Source organism: Diceros bicornis (assembly GCF_020826845.1).
Source record: "Diceros bicornis minor isolate mBicDic1 chromosome 1 unlocalized genomic scaffold, mDicBic1.mat.cur SUPER_1_unloc_2, whole genome shotgun sequence".
NCBI classification, from domain to species: Eukaryota; Metazoa; Chordata; class Mammalia; order Perissodactyla; family Rhinocerotidae; genus Diceros; species Diceros bicornis.
Window position 1 is genome coordinate 7,108,570 of NW_026690855.1, and position 18,068 is coordinate 7,126,637.

General features: G+C 39.8%; 1 long non-coding RNA gene across 3 annotated transcripts in view; it reads left to right on the forward strand.

Annotated features, from left to right (window-relative positions):
• LOC131401559 (uncharacterized) overlaps positions 1-12,254 on the forward strand; it is a 28,341-nt gene extending 16,087 nt beyond the window's left edge. The window contains exons 2-3 of one of the 3 annotated variants that reach the window (XR_009217747.1): positions 9,731-9,889; positions 11,807-12,254. This is a non-coding gene — a long non-coding RNA (uncharacterized LOC131401559). Of the gene's footprint in view, positions 1-9,730; positions 10,040-11,429; positions 11,495-11,806 lie in introns of those variants that run through there. The other 2 variants (XR_009217749.1, XR_009217748.1) reach the window with 2 other exon arrangements.
• Positions 12,255-18,068: the final 5,814 nt, after the last annotated feature.

An 18,068-nucleotide genomic window follows, 5' to 3' on the forward strand; every position in this document is an offset into this window, starting at 1 on the left:
TGGGCTGTCCTTAGACTGGACACTTTTAACAACAGAAATGTATTCCTTACAGTTCTCTAGACTGGGATGTTCAAGATCTAGGTTCCAGCTGATTTGTTTTTGGTGAGACCTGTCTTCCTGTTTTGCAGAAGGACAGCTTGTTGCTCTACCCTCATCTGGCAGAGAGAGTTCTGGCCCTCCATCCCCTTATAAGGGCACTAATCCCATCATGGTGGCTTCACACTCATGGCCTCACCTAACCTAATTAACTCCCAAAGGCCCCAATTTCAAATACCATCGCCTCAGGGATTAGGATTTTAACTTATGAAATTGGGTTACATAGACATTCAGTCCATAGCATTCATGAAACCAACAATTAACAAATATTTACAGTAGTCATACAGCCCCAACTGAAGAATGTTCTGGAGATCACATGGCAAATGATACAATGTCCTTCCCTTCACAGAGTCTTCTAGTGGAGGCAATAAAATTTAACAGGGAAACAAAGCTTGTGATATTAAAATGCTAACATAGATCAATTATGACAGATTATACTTACTATTGTCTTCTGCTAACACAAGTCTGATTGCCACAGTCCAGATTACGCAAATTTCCCCCTGGTGAGGGCGTGTCTTGCAATCTCACCTAAAAAGGCTCTTCCCTTTTTGAAATTTTATTTCATCTAGTCCTGTTTCTTCCACATCCCTTTGGTGTTTTCAAACATACTGTACTTATTAAATCAATGTTTAATTGTTGCTCTGCCTTTACCACATCTGACTGGAAGCAGAAGTTACTGGACTTTGCTGGAACCAAATTTCATTTCATTTTTCCTCCTCTTTCTACTCAGACTCTCTTCTCTCACTGTTGAAATAGCAAATGCCTTAGGGGAGAAGCTGCATGGAGCTGATGCTCACAATCTTGTGCTTCCCTCATCTCAGAGATTATAGACCCCCAAGTCCTGCCTGCACAGGATGTTCTCTGACCCTTCAAGAAGCTGTTCTGTGTGCTTTGTCCAACTTTTATAGTTGACCAAGGAAATCTACTCAATAAAAGTGGAACCTGCAGTAATTTTATCCTGAAATGTTTTAAACGTTTTAAACCAATGAATATTTGTCATTTTTCAAGGAGTATAATTTAATAAGAAACATTTAAATAGGAATTTTAACAGCAATAATGGCTGTTCTTTGGCCAGAATTCCATGTCACTCATTGTCTGGAATTATACCTAAGCTTTGATGAACTCTCCTCAGTGCCTTTTAAAATATCACTGTCCCTTACATTTCAATATCTTGTGATGGGTTTGTATCAGTCACCTCCTTTGTACCATTTCAGATCCTCTTGGCTCCTCATACCTTTGAGTCATATGTCATTTAGCAACCAGCTTTGCAGGTATCATATTTGCTTTATGCAAGTGCCTCCTCTCTGCTCCCCACATGTTCTCCCTGTTCCCTCTGCCTCTCTCTCTCACCCCGGGGTGTCCATGTTGATGCTGAGGTGTGAAAAATCCCCTGATCAAGCCCACACGTGCACGGTCACGTTCCTGGTTGTGTGGATGTGTGTGTTCAGCAATTCTGTATGGTCACAGGGTGCATGGCTATTATAGCATCTCTGTGAAGGTGTGTTTTGTTGATGTCTGTGTGTGTTTAGAGAGTTCAAGTCACTGTGGGCTCTGAGACAGTGAGTGGTCTGTATGAGTGTGAGTTTGTGTGTATGTTCTGATTATCAGTGTGCATTATCAGGTGCAGTTTACAGTCTGAATGCTGCTGGTCATTTGCAAATAGTGTGTATGTTTGTGTGTGTCTGTGTGTGTGTGATGTCAGCATTTCCAAGTGTTCAGAGGATGTCTGTCATTGTGGGAATGTGTGGAATAAGTATGTTAACTTATTTAACACAAAAAGACAGAGAGCGTGGGTACCAACATTGTTTGCTTGTTTATGTCAACACTCTACACCCCTGAAGAAACACTGAGTCCAGACAGACACAGGCCCCATCAGGCCCACAGAGATAATACTCAGCTGTTTCCTCCTCATCACAGAAATATGAATGGGTAGCCAAGGACCACTAGATATTTGAGGAATTCCTCTAGAATGAAATATGGAGCAAGAAACACATACACTGAAGTGAGGGACTAAAGGAGCAGCAAGGAAATTCAGAGATCATAGTGAAACTTCAATTACATCTCTAATAACATCTTTAAAACAATTAGAGATGGGCCAGACCCATGGCCTAGTGGTTAAATTCAGAAAACTCCATTTCAGCGGCCCAGGTTCAGTTCCTGGCATGGACCTACACCACTCATCAGTTGGCCATTCTGTGGTGGCAACCCACATACAAAATAGAGGAAGGTTGGCACAGAGGTTAGCTCACGGTGAATCTTCCTCAGCAAAAAGAAGAGGATTGGCAACAGATATTAGCTCAGGGTGAATCCTCCTCAGCAAAGAAAAAGAAAAAGAAGATAAAACATCCATTAAGTATATATATATGTATTAATGTTACCGCACAATATTGAGGTTCTCTTGCCCAATCTACATTAAAAAACGCAATTATTCTGGCATTAGCTTTTGGGGATAGAATTGTAGCTTTATTTTGTGAGATTGATCTGTAAGGAGACGGGGGCACGTGTTTGTCTCAGATCTGTCTCCCTGAGCCAGGGCTTGGGTTACAATTTATGGGATGAAGGGCAGGGTGGTCTGATGTGTGGAGGTAGATGATTGGAAGTAAGGAGAAGTGAGGTAATTGATGATCTGCACAAGCAAAGTCAAGCTTCATGACTCTTCATCAGATGTGTGTTCACAAACTGGCAGTGTTACCATGATCTGAGGATGGAGCTTTTAGCTCGATGTCAAAAAGGTCACTTATCAAGCATGTGCGCAGGCCCGGTTGATGGGTTGGTGGTCTCAACTGGCCTGAACTGGACGAGGGGTGTCAGTTCCTGAAAGAAAATGCGGAACTACTCTGTTGATAAGATGGGCTCAGCTGAACTGGTCCTGGAGGGCACCTGGTTGTGTTGGTATATGCATATATATGCATATGCATGAGATTATCAGAATGTGTGTTAAATGTAGAGTATACACAAAGTCAGAATCTAGTTAAAATGATCAGAACAGATTTTAATCAGTAATATACCACTGCAGTAGGGAAGAGGGAACAGGGCTGAACTCAATTTGATTTGTACATAGGTGACTGGGCATTTGAAAGGGAGAATGAGGGAGCAGGCAGAGGGGTGAGCAGGGGCTCAGTAGAGTCAGGGAGGGAAAAGTTACAGAGTGTTGGTCAGTTCAGTGTGATCTGGCCAGTTGTGTTGGCTAGTTGGAAATGATCAAATTTTAACTTCTCTTCTCTCACAGATTCTGGGAGACAGACACCCTGTCCTCATCTAAAGGAATGGCTCTCAGGTCCTTGAGAAATGCAGTTATAGGAGACACATACACAACTCAAAAAGACAGAAGAAAGATTCACAGTTGTAAGCACTCTTGGGTAAATGCTCTAAGAAAGGGATGTCAGGGGCCAATGATCAAGTGTTGGCCAGAACAAACAGTCAATTCTTTTGGCTGCCTTGAGCTTTCTCAGGCAGGCACTATAAGGGGGTAGATGTCATCGTAAGGATGTGGATATGAGCTGTTAGAAACTATGTCAGTGTTTAAGTCTTTAATGTGTGTGTGTGGGGTGAAACCATTAGTGCTGAGAGGCTGTAGTTATTATAGGCCAAGATCAAGGCCTAGTGAAGAAGAGGGCTCAAAGGAGCCTGGCTTGAGTTTGGTCAAGTAAAGGAAACTATATATATGAATAATATATGTATTTTTTTGAATAACATAAATCATTATATTGAATAATATAATACATTGTGTTAAATAATATAAATATATATTTAATGAATATATATTGAATGTGTATAAATAAGAATGTGTATATATATATTTGAATTAAAAAATATAAATGTATATATGATTTAAAGGAATATTCAGACATAATAACAGAAATTTCCAAAATTGATAAAATTCTTCTACTCTAGCTTCAGGCAGCTGAATACATCTCAAGCAGAATTTAAAAAATAAATCTAGAGTCAGATCCATCCAGGGAAACCAAAGAACACCAAATACAAAAGAAGATATTTAAAGCCCCGCAGAGTGACAGAACACTTATGGAGACTTACATTTAGTCCGATGATACGTTTCTTAACAATGGAAGGCAAGAGAGAGTTGGATTAATTCTTCAGGGTACAGAGAGACGATAACTTTCAGTTTATACCCAATCAAACCATATCTCAAGAACTGGGGTGAATTAAAGATATTTTTATGCAAACATTTACTAAGAGTATTACCACCAACAAATGCTCATTAAGGAACATCGAAGAAATGTACTTTAAGGGGGCCAGCCACCTGGTGTAGTGGTTTAAGTTCACCACGCACCACTTTGGTTGCCTGGGTTCATGGGTTTGGATCTCAGGTGTCGACATACAGCACTCATCAGCCATGCCGTGGTGGTGACCCACATGCAAGATAGAGGAAGATAGGAAAAGATGTTAGCCCAGGGCTAATCTTCCTCAAGGAAAAAATTTAAAAAGTGAAAAAGAATGTACTTCAAGAAGAAATTGATCGAAGAAGAAATGCTAAGATGTAAAAATGGATCGTGAGAATAAAAAAGGGTAAACGTCTGAATAAATCATTGAAAACATGACTTTACCTAACAATAATAATATTGACAGGGTATAACTGATGGAGTTAAAAACTAATGACAAGGGAACTTCTGGTTTAGAGGAGACTAAGACAGGAAAACACTCTTGCTGCAAAACTGGACAAAGCCAGATAAATTATAAATATATTTTTAGAGCATCAGAGAACTTCAGAACCAACCAACTAATATTCCAGAAAGAAGAAAACTCTTTTATGTGAGCAGGGATTTTTATCTTTCTTTCTCCTGCAGGCATATTCTGATTCTGAGTGCTTGCCGAGGATCTGGCTTGCTCAGTCAGAGCCTCGGCTAGGGAAAAGAGAAACTAGCCAAACTTCTAGTTTGGTGTGGCAGAGGAAACCTGAAGGCTCTCAGACACACAACTGCTCTTCCTCACAGCATCTCTGTTAAGTTTTGGTGCCACACAGGAATCTGGGGAAATAGGCCAAAAGCTTCCACAAAGCAAAGCGAAACCTCCAGAAGTGGTGGAAGTAGCCTAAGTCCAACATACTGCTAGTGTGACCTATTGGGAATTTGCCATATTGTGAACAATGTAAGGTAGGAGGCTGGAGAGCTACGCTGAAATGTCTGAAGGGCGTAACTAAGTTTTCTGTGGGCTCCCAAACCTGAGGAGACAGAGATCTACCAGACTTTGTACCAGAACCCTGTGCGGGGAAGGGAAGCACTGCAAACAAGAACAGGGGGAAAGTGGAAGGCCTGGGTTTACTAAAACTGAGACTCAGACCCAAATCTGATCAAGGTCTGATTGGACTCAGGTGCTCCAACTTCACTCTGTTTCTGTATCTGAGGGAAGATAAGGTCATGTGAAACCTCTCGAGTTACGTTACACAGACGTTACAAAGACACGCGTGGGAGGCTGGAGAAGGCAAGCCACAGACTGGGAGAAGACCTTTGCAAATCACATGTCTGACAGGACTATAAAGAACTCTCAAAACTCGGCAATAAGAAAATCCAAGTTTAAAATGGTCACAGGTTTGGACACTTCACCAAAGAAGATACACAGATGGCAAATAAGCACATGAAAAGATGCTCAAGGTCGTTAATCATGAGAAAAAGGCACATAAAAACCACACTGAGATCCTGCTATGTACATATTGGTATGACTAGAATTAAAGAAGTTGACCATACCAAGTGTTAATGAGGATGGAATGTAACTGGAACACTCCTACATTGCTGGTGGGAACACAAAGTGGTTCAGCCTCTTTGGAAAACAGTTTTAAAGTGGAGTTTGTTATGCTGCTGTAACAAATTAGCACAAATTTCATGGCTTAAATCAACTCAGATTTATCGTTTTACAGTTCTGTAGGTTAGCAGTCTGACACGGGTCTCTTTGTTCTATAATCAAGGTGTTGGCAGAGCTGTGTTCTTTTTGGGGGACTTTAAAGCTTAATCCATTTCCTAGCCTTTTCAAGCTTCTAGAGACCACCACATTCCTTAGCCTATGGCCCCCCTCCTCCACCCTCAAAACCAAGAACTCGGCATCTCTCTGGCCCTGCTTCCCTTGTTCTATCTTTTTCTCTACTCTACTGCTTCTCTTTCCCTTTTAAGGGCCTTTGAGATTCACTGGACCCACCTGGATATCCAGGATAATCTCCCTATTTTAAAGTCAGTTGATCAGCAACCTTAATTCCGTCTGCAAATTTAATTCACCTTTGCCAAGTAAACTAATGTATTCCCAGGTTCAGGGATTAGGACATCTTTGTGGGCCAGGACTTTGCTACCACAAAGAGTTTTTAAAATAAAGTTAAACATGCACATACCATATGACCCAGCAATTCCACTTCTATGTGCTTACCCAGGAGAAGAAGACAAGTTTATACAAAAACTTGTTTGCCTTCTCAAATCATAAAGATTTATAGCAGCTTTATTCATAGTCAAAAAAAGACAAAACTGAAAATAACTCAAATGTCCTTCAACTGGTGGATGGATAAACTGTGGTAAATTCATACAATGGATACTACATTCAGCTATAAAACAGAAAGAACTGCTGATACAGTCAACAACATGGATGAACACTCAAATAAATGTATCATGCTAAATGAAAGATACCAGATTCTAAAGGCCAAATACTGTAAGATTCCATTTATATGATATTCCAGAAAACACAAACCATAGAGAAAGACAACAGATCATTAGCCACCAGTGGTTAAGGTTAGGGGAAGAGTTGTCTACAAAAGAGCAGCTCAAGGGAGTTCTGGGTGCTGGAACTGTTCTGTGTCTCAGATTTGGGTGTTACACAGCTCTATGCGTTTGTCAAAAGAGGAAAACAAATACTTCATTTCTCACCCATCAGATTGGCAAAAATTTAAAAATCTGACAATGCCAATCTGACAATTCCCAGGGCAAGGATGACTCAAACACTGTTGGAGGGAATGGAAATTGTTAAAACTTCAGAGGATGATTTGGCTGCAGCTCGTCAAGATGCAGATGCACATCATCCTCTGGCCCAACAATCCAATCACAGGCAGGTGTCCATTCTAAGGAGTTCACACGTGTGCTCGAGGAGACACACACAAGGATAGTCATTAAATATGGCATGGGAATAAATTAATTGTTGTTAGAAGTTATTTAAAAAAGAAAGGAAAGAAATGCATATGGGAAATAATCAACGCTGCTGGCTACGTATATGATATGAGAAGGTAACTCATTGGTTTGTCTACTTAATAATACGTAGCACAGAAATCACTGTACTAGGAATCTGGAGACAAGCATCTGAGCATTTAGTTCCAACTCTGCCACTAAAGTAGCAGTCTGACTGTGAACGACAACTCAAGAGACCTCACTTTCCATTTCCTGGAAATTGAAGAGTTTAGGCTCTAAACCACTAAAATTATTTCCAACTCAACAGTTCTATGATTCAATAAGTCAACAATCAAAAATTATATTCCAAAGTACCTATGTTGAGAAACTGTTTTTCCCAGACACCCTGAAATCAGAAAGTATCAGAGAAATAAGACATTTTAATATATTGATACATAAAATGGTCTAATTGTCTTGGAATGCCTATGACCAGGTTTTTAATCAAGATCATAATTCAGAAAGAGTGTAAAAGCAACTGAACATGCCATATCGACTTGAGTCACCCTCAGGTAAAATTTATATATCCTCTCCCATTTTAACATTCCAAAAGAAGTTCCCCATACCAATGAGTCCATCTTGTCAACATCAGGTCTGTCTAGCCAAAAGTCATTCATGTGTATGGTAAGACATACTTGATTTTTTAACAAAGATAAATTGATGAATAGCTTTTTGTATTTCTGCCTGTTTCATCTATAAAGAGCTTACATTATAATTTAATAGCTTCAGTCTGCTACAATAATTTAAAGAGCCTTTTAAAACTTGTAACATGCCATGCCCAACAGGATCTAGTAAAAAATCAGTAGTTTAGAATCCAAAAAAGCTCATTTAAAAGTTTCATTACCGCCAATACTTACACTTCAAAGACACCAATAACCAACATGTCATTTCTTCCTACTGCAGAATTTAATAGGTTATTAACTTCTGGTATCATCCAAAAGCATAATTAGGATGCTATCATTAAAATGTATTTTTTAATAAGAAAAATTAAAACTAATGATTAAACTATTAAACTAAATGATTAACTAAATATGAAAACTAATGGCAACTAACGATCTGTTGTCTTTCCCTATGGTTTATCTTTTCTAGAATATTACATAAATGAAATCCTACCATATTTGACCTTTTCCCTTGTCAGTCAAATCAAAATTTAAAACTTCTTGTTCTATGGGCTTTCCAAATCTAAATTCTTACAATTCTAAATGAGTATGGAGACAAAACAGACACTACATACAACTTCCAAAATCCTCCTCTTTATCCGATTTTAATTTTAGCACCAACTGCCAAGAAAATCTTTTCAACTGAAACCAAAATTCCATACACATTACGTCAATCATCAATTGATCAGTCATCAGTCTATGTTAACAGAAGGTGAGTTAGTATTAGGAAGCTGCACAATTTGCACCAAAGATTGTTTAAAGCCCCTTTCATTAAATGCAGTTTACAACAATTCACAGGCTTCAAAGTTCAACTTGCAAATATAGAGTCAATTATCAGAAACCATGAATGCAATCAGGCTTTTCTATAAAGGTGGTCCCAAGGATGTAGAAACCGTTCATTTGTTTAATGAAGGCAATGAGGAGCCCAATAGCCTGAGCGGAGTCAGGCAGAGGAGCGCTGACCACAGGCCCTCTTCCGAAGGAAAGCGTTCACCCAGAGATGTCGCGAACTGGCCTAGACGGGGTCCCAGGGGGCGCGAACTCAAGGGCGGGCTCACAGGGCAGGCGACTCCCTGCCGCCCCCTGCACCTCGGATGGGTGGGCAGGAGGCCCCGCCGAGGTGAGGCCCCGCTGGGGTGGGGCGCCGCCAAGGCACAGGGACAGGCTGGCCAAGTGGCGCTCTTCTGCTCCTCCAAGGGACAGAGGTTGGGCTCCCCCGCCTGGAGCAGACTGCCAGCAGCCCCAGCGCCCGGTCCCATCCGCCGCCCTGGACACCACGCTCCCGCCATATGCGGCGGAGATCTCCACGCCGAGCCCGCTGCCCACCACCTACCTCAGCGCCGCTCCTGCCCAGCGCTCCTCCACACTGCAGAAAGGAGAGCTCCTCGCGCTGAAAATCCTGGAGGAAGGATCCAGAAACTGCCCGAGCCCCCCCACACAAACTCCAGTGGCCACCAATTCCGCATCAGGGACTCCGCCCCCAGTGCATGCGCCCTGGGGCTCTCCAGGTCAGCGGCCCCTCTGCCACTCTGAGCACCAGTCCTGCGCTTGCGCGGGACTCTGTGGATACAATGGGAACCCTTGTGGGGGCACTGGGAGGGGTGTCGGGGATTGGGGACAGAGGTGTCCATGAGATGGAGAGCAGGAGCAGGCTGATGCTGTGCAGCCCTTGACTCTGCTCTCGCTGGATGACCTTCAGCTCCTGGAGAAGTTCTGCTTTCCCTTGAGGTGGTTTCTCCTGTCCTGAGAAGCCCATTACACGATCTAACATCTGTTTATAAAAGAACGATGACATCCTTAACACCCAATGTGTTGTGTCTCCAGAAGAATTCTCTGCTTCCCCAGAAGATGAGGCAGGGAGCAGCTGGGACCGGGTTCTGACCAAGGAAGGAAGGATGCTGAGGGCACAGCTGACTCCCCTCCACTGAATCCTTCCCCTGATCCGTGGCCCTGATGGGGCAACAGCGCTGGGGACTCCTGCAGGTGACAACGCTCAAGTGTTTGCCCACAGTATTACATTTCTTATGGTTTAGTGGTTAAAACGGGGGGCTAGCTGTCAGTTTTTCAGACAATTTCATTTGCAGAAATGTCTGTGGACAAAGAAGTTTGTTTTCTTCATCTCTGATTTTTAAAATCAATAACAAGAATTAAAATACTTATTTTCTTAATCTCATTGGCATGCAAAAACAAAAAAAGTCACTTGGATTTCACCAAATTGGTCACATTTACATGAAAACTTTGGAAGTATGGCTGATTGAGTTAAAGAAAGCATTTGGGGTGAACAATTACCTTCAGCTAGTATGTTCCCAGATAAATGTGCAAACAGAGTTATGAGCCGTTTTGAGGGGCCTGGCAAATCCAGTTTGAGTTTTACAATGGATTGTCCAGAGTACAGATTAAATTAGTAATTTTCTGAGGAGTTTTCGAGTAAGTGTTCATGTCACCTTCATCAAATAGGTCTGGTGATTTAAATGAAGGCTGAGCTAAAGATAAAAGTTTTCAAGAGACTGAGAAATATTAGGTAAATATACTTAAAAAAGGGTGCAAATTAAAGTAAATCTGCCATTATCCTCTTTAAAACAGATTCAGAGTAACATTACTGTCAAGGTATAAGAAAGAATAGAAATGTTTTATAAAAACAATTCTTCACTTCTAAAGGACCTAACGTGACATTCTAGAAGTCTACATAGTCTTTCACTCATCTAGATTTAAATTGTTCAATTAATAATTTAAAGACTAATGAATCTGAGGGCAAAATATTCAAGATCATTGTTTAATTGTTTTTCATTGTTGCAAAGTAGATGGGTATGAACTGTGGCTGAAATTCATGGTCTTGAAGAAAAAAATATATAGAACTTATTTATCACTCTCACAGTGTGTCCTGACTTAATCCTACACATGTCCCAAGAATAAAGCCTCAAGGATTCCATTATGTTATTAGAAATGACATCTTTCATTCACCATGAATATTCTCTAATTAATTCTCTAGCTAGTAATTATGTTCCTGATGCAAATAGGCAAGTAAAAGAATCCATGCCTGATTAAATTGGGTTCATAACATGTATACATGGGAGACACATGAGAAATGGAGTCTCTCAAAAGAATGGCAGAGATGCTTCTCTTAAATACTATCTTCAGATAAGAGAAAGGAGAAAGTTGGGGGTGGAGTTTGGGATGTGAGAGTGGCAGAAGAAAATTCTCATGGAGAGGGACATGTAAATGTTTGTCTGAACCAAATCCCCTGCACTGGGCTCTGGTCCTGAAGGGACAACAAGGAGGTGACCAGAAACAGGCCTCCCAGTGGTGGTGCCTTCCCAGGGGTGGCATGGGGATGCTGGGTGAAGGGGGATGGTGTGTGACATGGCACCAGTGGTGGAGTCAGCAATGCAGAGGTCAGGGATCTCTCTCGCTCTCTCACTCTCTCTCTCTCTCTGTCTCTCTCTCTCAGGGACCTGAGAAGAGGAAGTTGGCACAGCCTGAGGCCTTCGCATACCTCTCTCATGGGCCCTTCTTTCTCTGGCCTCTATGGGAGCCCTGTGGCCTTGGGTTTAACCCATGAGGCCAAGGGCACATGCACAGCCACCGGGGGTAGGGGGGTCTTTGGGAGTCCTCAGTGAAGGCCCCACCTGCCCGCGAGGACTTGACACGGTGACACCACCTGAAAATAAAGCAAACACATATAAGCATATGTAGTTTTAAAAGGAAAAGCACACAACTAAAAGAATTGATATCATTAAATACGCTATTCTATTTGTTTATGTGTCAAATTACTGATAGGAAATAGCCCGGTGTAGTGATAGTAGAATTGATCAATTTCATAGAAAATTCTTTTAACGGTTGTTCATAGCTTGTGTTTTACATCATTGGTTAGGGTAATATTTTCATCTTTTCCTTTCCTAGTGTCTCCATCAATCAGCGTTGAAGTGGAACTGAGTACATGCTTTTCAGAAGCGGCATCATTCTCTACTCAGCCAGAGCATTGGGCCTGACAATAGCTGGATCCAGCAGAAAACTGGACACTCTAGGAGATGTCATGTGGAGATGTGCCTGGCTGGACTAATAGTCACGTGGATATGATTTTTAAAAAAATCTCTCAGAGCTTTCCTAAAATCAAATAATATTCTTCAGTTGCTTTAGTAGACGAGACATTAGCTAGTGTCTTTTTAATTTCCACAGAAGCTTTTTTTATGTTACTAAAGAAACTAAACATTATGTCTTTTTTTTTGTTACCAAAATGGACTTAGTATTAAAAACAAGAAACCTACAAGAAAGGAAACACTCATATGGAATAGAAATTGTGGGTCACAGCTTTTAATTTTATATAAAATCATGTTTTATTTATTTACAATTTCTCTCAACTGTGCTTTTGAAAATAGCTTAGTATTAGAAATTACCAGTAAGAAGAGGGTGTGCTCTCTTAAGTGTGGTCCAGTAGAAGTCAGGTGACTCAGACCTGAGTTCTAAGCCCAGGTCTGTTTCTGGTTAGTGTGTGACAACGTACTTAGGCTCTCTGGAATGTAGTATTCCTTTCTGTAAAATTAAAGAAAACCTGGAGAAAAGTATTCTGTACTATCAACAAGCACAAAACATGCACAACATTGCTCTATATATTAAGAATTCAGCTGTAGTAGTCGACGTATTCGTGTGTGTAAAATTATAATGATTTTCTTATTTTCTCCAGCTGTGAACCATGTTAAACTATATAGTAATAAGCAGAAAACCTGAAGAACTAGGTGATTTAAAACACCTGTTGTTACAGCTAGGCCATTCAAGGGTGAAATTAATTTCACACTTCTCCTTTCCTTGTAGCCAGTGAAGTGTCTGGAAAACAGAAAACACATAAAATTAATTGAGAGTTAACAGTATTTGGAGGCAGTTGAGGTTAAGCACTCAACAATGATGTCCCTTACTCCAGGAGCAATTGACTCTTTGTTATAAGTTTACTTTATACACGGGTTCTATTCTTAGATTATTTCAGTATGTTTCTTAGAAGAGAGACAGGGAAGGAGAATTAACTCAATCTACTGTGCGCCAGTTCCTTTACTGTATTCCCTTATGCAATTCTTACAGTAATCCTTTAAAGTAACTGTTAATTCATGTTTAACTGATAAAGAAAACCATGTTTACAAAATTGATCAAGGGTAAGAGGGAAGATCTGAACATCAGTCCATTGGTCTTATGCCTCATATTCTCTCCACTGTGATAAAAATGGTGCTTCAACATGGGTACTCACCATCTGGCTATTTAATATCGGCTCCTGCCGACAGCATTGGATGAGATGAGATGAGAAGTTTGTTTCCAAAGTTATTCTATAATATTTAAACTCTACTATTTATGAGTCGGATGTCAAGACATGTTTTAGAGGCATAGAGAGCAACTTATTAGTTCACCTACACATTTTTTCAGGTTTACTATAACTTTCGTGTGCCACATTGTGTCAACTTTACCAACTTTAGTGCTTCACTGTTCTATTTTATAAAACTCAGAATTTCACTTTTCATGTAAAGCATTTTGCTGCTCTCTTAGTCACTAGAGGGCAGTTCTGTATCTCTGTAAATTACCACTTCAGCAGGAAATGAAATGTCTTAAGCCAGTTTGCTCTGTACAAATGATGCACATAGGAGGACTTCTGGTCCATCAAGGCTGCCTGTGTTATTTGTGGCTGTAACGGGGATGTCCAGGACTGCTTAGTCAGAGGCACAAAGCAGAGTCAGAATGCATCCTCTAAGTTCTTCAGATGTCAGTTCAGGCACCTGTCTTCTCACCTGAGCACATTGGAGTTTATTGAATGTGTTCAGACTCTTACTCTCTCCCTGTATTTAATAAGTCTGGGAGCACCATACCACTAGAAAAAACACATGACACATAAAGTCTTTTCTCAACTAAACAGAGTTGAGGGCTATGGTGTTGCCCGGGAGTTTGGTGCTTAAAGAAAATACAGCTGGTGCTCAGGTGGAAGGAAAGAGCATCAGCTACTGCTGGAGGGCTTTTATTGATGCTCCTATGGAATGAGCATGTTTAAAATAAAACCACATGTCTTAAACCTCACTAACTGATTGTTTTATTTTCAAGTAATATGCTCTGAAAATCTGCTATGTCTAAAAGCTATTTCATAAAACTGAAACAGTTCTGTTTTTTATTCTCCGGTATTTGAAATACTATTAAAACTGTAAATCCTTTAACATTCTACAATATATAAATAGGCAAATATCAATTATATTCTCTAAAAATGTCTGCTCCCATGTTAAAGATTAATATATAGCAGCAAAATTAGTTACCACCAATTTTTAACTCATATTTTGCTTTTGAAATTACATATAAAATTTGTGTTTTGAAGTATTTTCCTAAAACTCAGCATCTTTCTGATATAAATAGACTAGTGGAAAGGTAACTAGAATGAAGTTTGATCTTTAAAACTTTAGCTTTGTGTAAGAATTGATAACAAGAGGCAGTAGGGTCTCTCTACTTTATGATATTTATTAATTGTGAATAGCCACATCTATTACAAAGTGGTGAATAATAAAAAGAAATTAAACAATATCAGCACTCTCTTACCCCACACGTACAGTTTATATGCAAATAAATTCTCAAAGGTCAGAAAAATGTTTATGATTTCAGATAACTGTTAAAATACTATCTCATTCCAGTTTTAACCTCATTTGAAATTGACTTAAAACTCTTCTCTTAGATTCCTGCTCTGATCAGTGCCCCCAGGTCCCCTCAATGCCTCATTTGATTGTAAACTTATCTGAGGAATTGAATATTCTTTTCCATTTGTTCTCTTTAAGGTATCTGTGATAGTGCTTTTTATGCAATGACCACTTGGTACAATTCAGTATTAGTTTCAGAAACACCTTTAGTTAGGAACAAATCAAGGAATCAGATGTGAGGAATGTGGGGATGCCTAGCTGATGGTGCTTCAGGGATTCCTCACGTGAGTCTTGTCATAGAAAAGTTTAAAGAGTAAAGCAGCATTGGTCAGTTAAAAAATGTGGGGTGAACATAATTCTAAATAATGATGGAGACGTAAAAACAAGAAGCCACTTGAATTTCATTGAAAGGTATTAGACACATCAAAGGGCTGGGAAAAAAATATTGTTTAATGTAAGTTCTTTCTAAATTCTAAGGCAACAAGTAATATGAATTTACATGGTAATTATAAACCACAAAACAACAATTCACAAGACAAGTAAACAACTAAAGTAGAAACCAGAGTAAGAAAAATAGAGGTTAAAGCAGAGATGGAGAGTGATTGTTGGGGTCAGAAACCATGGCTTAGTCATCCGTGAAGTCTCCCTAAGACTCTGATCATTCTTAGTGCTCAGTAAACAGTTTGATCCCATGAGGCTGGGAGGGCCAAAGTGAGAGGTGGTTGGGAGGGGAGACAATGCAAGGATACCCTTGTGGAGGCACTGACATTGAAAATCAGTGACATTTTTGCCAAGGTGTTTATCATATTAAAGATTATTCTGGAAAAGTTAAGGATTTTTCTGGAATGTACATTTTCATTTTATGGAAACTCCAACTAGCCCAGAGAAAGATTTAGACATTTTAGCTTTAGAAATAGAGAGAGGGGCCAGCCCAGTGGTGCAGCAGTTAAGTGAGCACACTCCGCTACAGCAGCCCTGGGTTCAGAGGTTTGGATCCCGGGCGCACACCAATGCACCGCTTGTCGAGCCATGTTGTGGTGGCATCCCATATAATGTAGAGGAAGATGGGCACAATTGTTAGCCCAGGACCAATCTTCCTCAGCAAAAAGAGGAGGATTGGCATTGTAAGTTAGCTCAAGGCTGATCTTTCTCATAAAACAAAAAAAGAATGAAAGAAATAATGAGAAACTTTTTTGTCAGTTTTTTTTATTGATGTTTTAATGTTTTCTAACATTGTGAAATTGTGGGTTGTACATTTTTGTTTGTCCATCACCACATATATGACTCCCTTCACCCCTTGTGCCCACCCCCCACCCCCACTGCCTTGGTAACCACAGTCCAGTTTTCTCTGTCCATGTGTTTGTTTATATTCCACATATGAGTGAGATCATACAGTGTTTGTCTTTCTCTTTCTGGCTTATTTCACTTAACATAATACACTCCAGGCCCATCCATCTTGTTGCAAATGGGACGATTTTGTCTTTTTTTTATGGCTGAGTAGTATTCCATTGTATATATATACCACATTTTCTTAATCCAATCGTCAGTCGAGGGACACTTAGGTTGCTTCCACTTCTTGGCTATGGTGAATAATGCTGCAATGAACATAGGAGTGCATAAGCCTCTTTGGATTGTTGATTTCAGGTGCGTTGGATAGATTCCCAGTAGTGAGATGGCTGGATCATAGGGCATCTCTAGTTTTAATTCTTTAAGGAATCTCCATACCGTTTTCCATAGAGGCTGCACCAATTTGCATTCCCACCAGCTGTGTATGAGGGTTCCTGTTTCTCCACATCCTCTCCAACATTTGTTGTTTTTTGTCTTGGTGATTATAGCCATTCTAACAGGCGTGAGGTGGTATCTTAGTGTTGTTTTGATTTGCATTTCCCTGATGATTAGTGATGTTGAGCATCTTTTCATGTGCCTATTGGCCATCTGTATATCTCCTTGGAGAAGTGTCTGTTCATTTCCTCTGCCCATTTTTTGATCAGGTTGTTTGTTTGTTGTTGTCAATTGTGTGAGTTCTTTATATAATATGGAGATCAACCCCTTGGCAGATGTATATTTTGCAAATATTCTCTCCCAGCTGGTGGGTTGTCTGTTCATCTTGATTCTGGTTTCATTTGTCTTATAAAAGCTCTTTAATCTGATAAAGTCCCCCTTGTTTATTTTTTCTTTAGTTTCTCTAGTCTGGGTAGGCATGTCATCCGAAAATATTCCTTTAAAACCAATGTCAAATAGTGTCTTGCCAATATTTTCTTCTATGAGTTTTATAGTTTTAGGTCTCACCTTCAGGTCTTTGATCCATTTTGAGTTAATTTTTGTGTATGTCGATAGCACATGGTCCACTTTCATTCTTTTGCATGTGGCTGTCCAGTTTTCAAAACACCATTTGTTGAAGAGACTTTCCTTTCTCCATTGCATGTTCTTAGCACCTTTGTTGAAAATTAGCTGTCCGTATTTGTGTGGTTTTATTTCTTGGCTTTCAATTCTGTTCCATTGATCTGTGTGTCTGTTTTTGTACCAGTACCATGCTGTTTTGATTACTATTGCTTTGTAGTATGTTTTGAAGTCAGGAATTGTGATGCCTCCTGCTTTGTTCTTTTTCTTTAGGATTTCTTTAGCTATTCGGGGTCTTTTGTTGCCCCATATAAATTTTAGTATTCTTTTTTCTATTTCTGTGAAGAATGTCATTGGGATTCTGATTGGGATTGCATTGAATCTGTAGATTGCTTTAGGTAATATAGACATTTTAACTATGTTTATTCTTCCAATCCACGTGCATGGGATATCTTTCCATTTCTTTATGTCATCGTGGATTTCCCTCAATAATGTCTTGTAGTTCTCATTGTATAGGTCCTTCACCTCCTTGGTAAGATTTATTCCTAGGTATTTTATTCTTTTTGATGCAATTGTAAATGGTATTATCTTTTTGAGCTCTCTTTCTGTTAGTTCATTATTAGCATATAGAAATGCAACTGATTTTTGTAGATTGATTTTGTACCCTGCAAATTTGCTGTAGTTGTTGATTGTTTCTAATAGTTTTCCAACAGATTCTTTAGGGTTTTCTATATATACAATCATGTCATCTGCAAATAGTGAGAGTTTCAATTCTTCGTTACCTATTTGGAATCCTTTTATTCCTTTTTCTTGCCTAATTGCTCTGGCCAAAACCTCCAGTACTATGTTGAACAGGAGTGGTGAGAGTGGGCAGCCCTGCCTCGTTCCTGTTCTCAGAAGAATGGCTTTAAGTCTTTCTCCGTTGAGTATGATGTTAGCTGTGGGTTTGTCATATATGGCCTTTATTATGTTGAGGTACTTTCCTTCTATTCCCATTTTATTGAGAGTTTTTTCCATAAATGAATGTTGTATCTTGTCAAATGCCTTCTCTGCATCTATTGAGATGATCATGTGGTTTTTATTCTTTGTTTTGTTGATGTGATGTATCACGTTGATTGATTTGCGGATGTTGGACCATCCCTGTGTCTCTGGTATAAATCCCACTTCATCAT